Source organism: Seriola aureovittata, chromosome 2 (assembly GCF_021018895.1).
Source record: "Seriola aureovittata isolate HTS-2021-v1 ecotype China chromosome 2, ASM2101889v1, whole genome shotgun sequence".
Lineage (NCBI taxonomy): Eukaryota > Metazoa > Chordata > Actinopteri > Carangiformes > Carangidae > Seriola > Seriola aureovittata.
Window position 1 is genome coordinate 26081442 of NC_079365.1, and position 6765 is coordinate 26088206.

The following is a 6765-nucleotide window of genomic DNA, read 5'->3' on the forward strand; positions in this document are numbered from 1 at the left end:
TTTGTGCATTTATTAATGCTACTGAATACCCCTATCACAGGTGTTAAGGCAGTTTAGTGCATAAATTTAACACCAGAAACCTCAAATTATTTGTCTCTAAGGACCAGCAAAAGATTAAATAGTTAAATAGAGTCTAATATTTGAGTGTAGTTCTTGCACTCTTGGCTTTTGTGCCTTATTGATTTTATAATCAGGCACGTTGAATAGAGATATTACTCAATCAGTCCATGATTGAAATCCAATCTAAAATGGCAAACAAACCTCCTGCAGACTTTGAATTCAGACTGTATTATTAACTGTGCTTAAAGCAGGAGACAAGAGATCTCTGGTCATGCCAAGCTGACAGGATTACCAGGGATGACACATAAACTGCTGGAAACTGACGCGTATGCTCTTGATTTTGATGTGTGCTAGACTGAAATACTAATTGATAAATAAAACCATCCATAGCGCAAACTACACACAAATATATTCAGTCAGAGGGATGAAGAACTTTTTCAATACTACATTTTTGATGGCACTGACACATATCCGCAATTTGATGCATTAAAGTCATTGTTATTTGGAATGGATAACGGCATGATGGTAATTATCATTGGCACCACTTGGTTGTTTGTAACAGAAACCTGTAACTGTTCAGGTGTTTATCTCTGCAGAGTCTTTCACACCAAAATGGAAGTTAAACAGTTGCTGTATTTGTGACCATATTTATTGGTGACACACAGAAATCTTCAATAAATGATTTTTGCTTTATGTAATGAGTGATTTTGTGTCGACAATATTCATGGGAATCTGTTAGCCAGATGGATTGAATCACGTTAGCACGTCCTCTTTTTTTATTCAAACAGTCTGTTGTGAGTTTCTTAATTTCTTTCTCTAGTCTGTAGTTTCTTTGTCTTCACATTTACTTGACTGATGTACCAACGGGGGGATTTCAATCTCTGTGACGATGTTTAATGCTGCAGTCGGCTTCATTTGTTACGTACAGGTTTTACGACTGAACAAATACATGTGTTTAGTGTGAAAATAACTAGTTAAAACATAGTGCTACTAACATTCAAACTTGCAACCAGATCTATGGTCAGTTGGTGCAACAGGTGGCTAAATTTCTGTGCATGAAACATGTACTGAATCATATGTTTCATAATCAGCACATTATATCTCTAAATGATTGAACAACAATGATTGTTAATTAGTTTAACATCTTTGTAAGACAAATGATTCAGCTGGCTTCAGTTTAGAAACTCAAGTTTGTAGTTAACTTGTGAAACAACTGGTTTTCAATTTAACAGATGTGGTTTTACTACTTCACTACTTTTACTTAATATACTTTTATTTGACTGTTTTGATGCTCTCCGTTACATCTGCACTCCCTTTTTTTTTCTCTCACTCACAGTCTCACACACAAACACACCCTCTCTCACACACATTTATCATAGACCAGGTTTTTCCACTCCAGAGCCAGACAGCAATTGGCTCGTCGTCCTCGCTGCTCATTTTTCATGTCAGCCTTTTCTCTGCAGAAGGCATCACTGCTGGGATTCTCTCACATGAACAAACAGGCCTTTCAGTCCTCGCCTCTAAACATTTTAATTTCACTGGCCTCATTTAGCCTTGGCTCTGCTCTGGATGAGTTGGTGGTGTATGTTTTAGTTCTGTGTTGTTTGGTGTGTGTGTGTGTGTGTGTGTGTGTGTTTTTGGGCAGTGAATGTGTGTTGAGTGAGCGTTGACAGACTAAGTGTACAATTTTCTCCAACCTTTTGAGATTTTTTTTTTTTTTTTAATGTGATTTTGGCATCTTGAAGTGTTTGGTTCCTCTCTGAAAGCGTCCACAGCAGTCTGGGGAGACTTTGTGCCTCATTAGATATTTGGGTTTGTTGGCAGTTACGGTGCAGGATTTGTCGTGCACTAAAAACGTGATGATGTTCTGCTTGAGAATGGCTCTGATTGGACAAGCTTCTGCAGTAAACTGATCGTGATCTGTGATAATTATGTGTTGATGCTTGGACTTGTCACTGTTAACTTTGCATAAAATCTATAAGACTTTAAACATACAAACTCTTAATCCAAGATCAATCCCAACGTTTTCTTTTTCGGTGCATTTTATAAACAGAACCATAAACTGGATCCTGAAAGCGGGAATGCATCAATAATCATCATCAATAAGTTTATTTTCTACAATTTTAAAAGGATACAATACACATGTTTTTGTGATTATTACTGTACTACACAGCTCATTTGTAGCCAGATGTTGCCAGATGTGGAGTGTGCCTTAAAACACTAAGGCCTTTTCAGATTTATTCGCTCCTGAAACAGTTTTTGAAAAGTGGCTTAGTGGACACTTTACAGGTGCAATAGCTGAAGCAGCAAAAGTTGAGTTTGGATTTTACCTGTAATGATTGGTTAGCAGAAACTTTTTGTTTGACGTGACAACAGCAGTCTGACAATCAGAGAGGTTGGAAACAAACTTCTTTGGAAAATAAAATAAAGGTGAACAGCAATATTTTTGCACAAACATTGCAGTTTACAGACCCAATTCCTGCTTCAACTTTGACCTACCTTACTTACCGTAGTTTTACAGTTGTGTGTGTACAACTATTGAGAGATTATTACCACGATTTGTGTCCGTCCTTGGAGAATCTCCTGAAACGATGCTGCCGTATGGGCTTTACTTACGTCCCCTCTGCAGAGGAAGGATCTGTAGCTTTTTGAGGGGAAGCTTGTGGTAGCACAGAAGAAGCTGAGTTAGATGACCTTTCAACTATTTGACCAGTAAGTCTTTTAAATGGTGGAACATCAGCTTTGAAAAGGAAACACTGACATTATTCTTACTGGAAAGTAAATGAGAATTAGAAAGTCGTGTGATATTTCAGTAGCCTTGAATTCATCAGTGAAGTTGTAAAGTGATTGATGAGGTTTTGGGCTCTTCAAACACAGGAGCAGTGACCCTCTCCTGCTTGATGACTCTACCATGGGCCACTTTGTCCTAAGTTTATACTCTGGAAACCTGAGCTCCCTCTGTGCCTCCTCTGCCTCTTTTGTTGGCCTCTAACCAGCTTCTTCCAGGCTCACAGCATAATCAAGGTCATTCAGTGTGTCCCCTGAAGACAAACATATCAAAAATGATGAAATGCAAACCATAAAATCCCAATGTTTCTCCCAACTTTTCTTTGATGGAAAATATTTCTGACACTCTGGGCATCAAATAACTAATTACCATCAAACTCGTTCAGTAGGATCGAGTCTCATTTTGCTCCAACCACCTCAACAGTGCAGCCAAGTTTAAAAATATTAAACCTCCTCAACTGTCTGTGTTAAAGTAAATTCATTATGACAAGTCCGATTGGATTATGAACTTAACGAACTGACACTGTTAACACTGTAGTATTTAGACTACTTTTAAATCAGTCATGCAGTCAAAATTATATAAAAGCTATAAAATAAATAAATTTGGTTTGGTGCAGTCCACCTCTGGAGCTGCACAGCTTCCACTTCCACAGAAAAAGTTGTTCAGAGTTGTTTGATGGCTAAGGGAGGTTAAAGAGAAGGACAGGAGTAGTAGCTTGGAGAAGTGATTTGAATTTGTTGTTTTTGGATTTGAAATATTTGAAGTGCAGAGAGGGACAGCTGATTTATCTCCTCAGGCAGTTAAACAGCCTTTAAAGTAGACATGTTCCCGAGAAGACATAATAAATCCTGCGCACATCACGGACTTACTTAAGAAAGTGTCCAGCAGCTTTTCACCTGAAAGAACTTCACGAGGCCTGGCTGATGGTACTTTAGTTATCTTTGTGGGAATATTGCATCATCGCAGTAACACTGAATGTAGAAGACATATAGAAGATTCTGATGAATAGTTGGACAATGCAAACATGAAGAGATAAAAAGAAAGGAGCTGAAGAATGAAGGATGGAGGTGACTTTTTCATGAATGATATGATGAATATGCAGTTTTTTCAAAGTGTATGGGAATTGATTATTTAGTGCTGAAGTTAGTTGATTCACAGCAAATGAATAGATCATAACTGATCATAAGCCAATTATGAATAATAATTAGTTGTTTTGGTTTGTACCAAGTGAAAATACCATTTCACAATGGGTCACTTCAACTCAACTTCAACTCAAAGCAGACTCTGAAACATTTTCTTCAGCTGGTAATCAAACTGACTTCAGCCTGGTATCTGACCTGCAGTGCAGTGATTAGTATTTCCTCACACATCCTCAGCACCTGATTGAGTCGATTGTCTTGCCTTTTCCAAACTTTTAAACCTGCTGAGCTGAATCAGAAGATCCTGATGCATCTTATCTCATTTTAAATGTAGTTACTAGATGACGGCTTAAACAAAATCACCTCACTCCTCATATAATATATTCTGATGGTAGTTAAGGCGCTCTTTATTTCAGATGAGGCAGGGAACCTCCACTATAAAACGCTGTATAACTCGCGTCAGGTGACAAGTTGCTAACTATAAATTGACAAGAAAATGTTTGAAGGAGGTGACTGAATTGGGACATAACTAACATGTCCTATACTTTTGCATGGAGTTCACTAGCTGAAAGGCTCATCTGTGCAGGTTGGAAGGCTGGTCCTGGGTGGAAGATGAGAGAGGACATGACAAGAGTAAAGTAGAAGATAGAAAAGAGCAAAAGCAGAGGGTGAAGAGAGGCAAAAGCCCTGAAGTTAGGACCGTGTGTGTGTGTGTGTGTGTGTGTGTGTGTGTGTGTGTGTGGCTGTGAGACGTGGCAGAAAGAGGCCTGGCCAACCGGCAGATCTGTTCCATATGTTTCCTGAAGAAAGAGAGAGAGAGGCAGCTCCCCTCCACCCCACCCACAGCAAAACGAGTCTTCGTTTAAAAAGACAAACCGGTCAAGCAGCAAACCATCCGCAGCACTACGTTACAGTACTGTACTACTGCAGCTCGGTCTCATTTTCCGTAAACTGTAGATATCGATTTCAGGTAAAGATGGATATGATGAAGGCAGCTGGCAGGTGTTGGGTTTCTGGGAGTCTGCAGGGAGCTGGCTGCTGTTTGACACGGGCCTCCCACAGAGACTGAGAGAGCAAAGAAAACACACACAGCCTGTCACGTTTTCACATTGGTTTCATCACTTTCATTATTCCTGTATGTGCGTTTCCCTTATTGAATGGTTTTTGTCAGCGAGGCAGGGATGAGTAACATCTTGTGTCCAGCATCAGCGCTCATTTGAAGCAACTTCCATAAAGACCCAATACAATGACCACTTGAATTTGCTGGACAATGGTTGAATTACACTGCCCTTCTCTCCATAACTGGCAGCCCAGAGTGGTAGTGGCGGAGTGGTCTCTCAGGAGTTTATACTATACATGAAAAACCAACATCATCATCACATTACATCATGTCAAGGAAGCAGTATTACCTCGTGTAACTCAAAGTGACGAACACAGATTATTATCAACAAATCTGTAGCACTAAACGTATAATCGATGGATGGGCAAATAAACTGTTTATCAAATATTAAGCAACATGCATGCTTAATTAAAATCTCTAGTACAGACTAGTCCAGTCTTCATGTCAAGCTATGCTAATAGTTGCTAGCTGTAGCTTCATAGTTACTGTTTAGAGAGATATCTCATCTGATCTTGGCAAGAAAGCAAATGAGCATATTTCCCAAAATGTCAAACTTTAACAACTGTTATCAGGGCTATCTTCAATGAAAACATGAAATCCTTGGCATGAATAGTCACTGTAGATAGCGTATCGTACGATATTAATAAAAAGCTGGTGCAAGAGGCTAAAATGTTGTATGCAATGCTGTGATACAATGGAAAAGGTTTGTATTTAAATTACTTAAAGGGATTATTTAAAGATTTCCAAGACCCCTCATCCTTTAACTATTTTCTAAGTAAGTCTGGCTAATTGAGGATTCCTTATTTTAGAAGTAGAAACAATAGATTCCTTGCATTGTCCTGTTTGTTGTAGAATAGAGGGACAGGACGGAGCAGGAATTGAAATCTAAACCAGTCACTCTGGTTGTCTTCATTCTCCTTGATCAGTCTCCAAACCCAAACTGACAACCAGGAGAACGGCCTGTAACTCTTTAGTCTGCAGTGACCTCTGCTGGTGAATAAAGGAAGCGCTCAACTCTTCTTAACCAGCCTCCTACCAAGGAAGGTAACACTGGAGTCAGAGCAGAGAATTCACTCTTATCTGGGTCTAAACTGATCATTTATTTTTACTTAGAAAGGACAGATATTGCCTCTACGTCCTACAGCAAGTCTAAAGTGATTATCACGAAGTATTACTCAGATTTACAGCTGAGATGTAAGTTCATTAACTTATTAGTCAATCAAAAATGATTGATCACCAATAATTTTGATCTAGTAACTGTTGAAGTTATTTTTCTACCTAAAATGCCAAACATTTGTTTGTATTTCAAATATGACTTTCTCAGTTTAGTGGAAGATTTTAATTTATTTTAACACCATTTTTTCATTTTAAAATCAATTCATATTTTTGGCAAAAGAGATTTGTAATCTTTGGTAGTAAATCCAGTATGTTGTAGCACTTTTTTTCTGCTTGGTTCTTAGTTCTAGGCATGTATGAGAATGAAAATCAGTCCGTGTTGCACTTGGTAAGCGATTTACACTTTTATTTTCGAGTATCATTTGTTTAATCAATAGTTACGGAGCTGCTGTCCTCTAGCTTGCTATCACGTGACCCCTGACTATTCAGTATGTGAAATCAAGTCAAATTAATTACAACTATATCCTAAAATCACAAGTTCA

General features: G+C 38.5%; 1 protein-coding gene across 1 annotated transcript in view; it reads left to right on the plus strand.

The window, feature by feature from the left end:
- The window catches only part of cenpp (centromere protein P), a 90567-nt gene that overhangs the window by 35059 nt on the left and 48743 nt on the right, over positions 1-6765 (plus strand). The window lies entirely within an intron of this gene.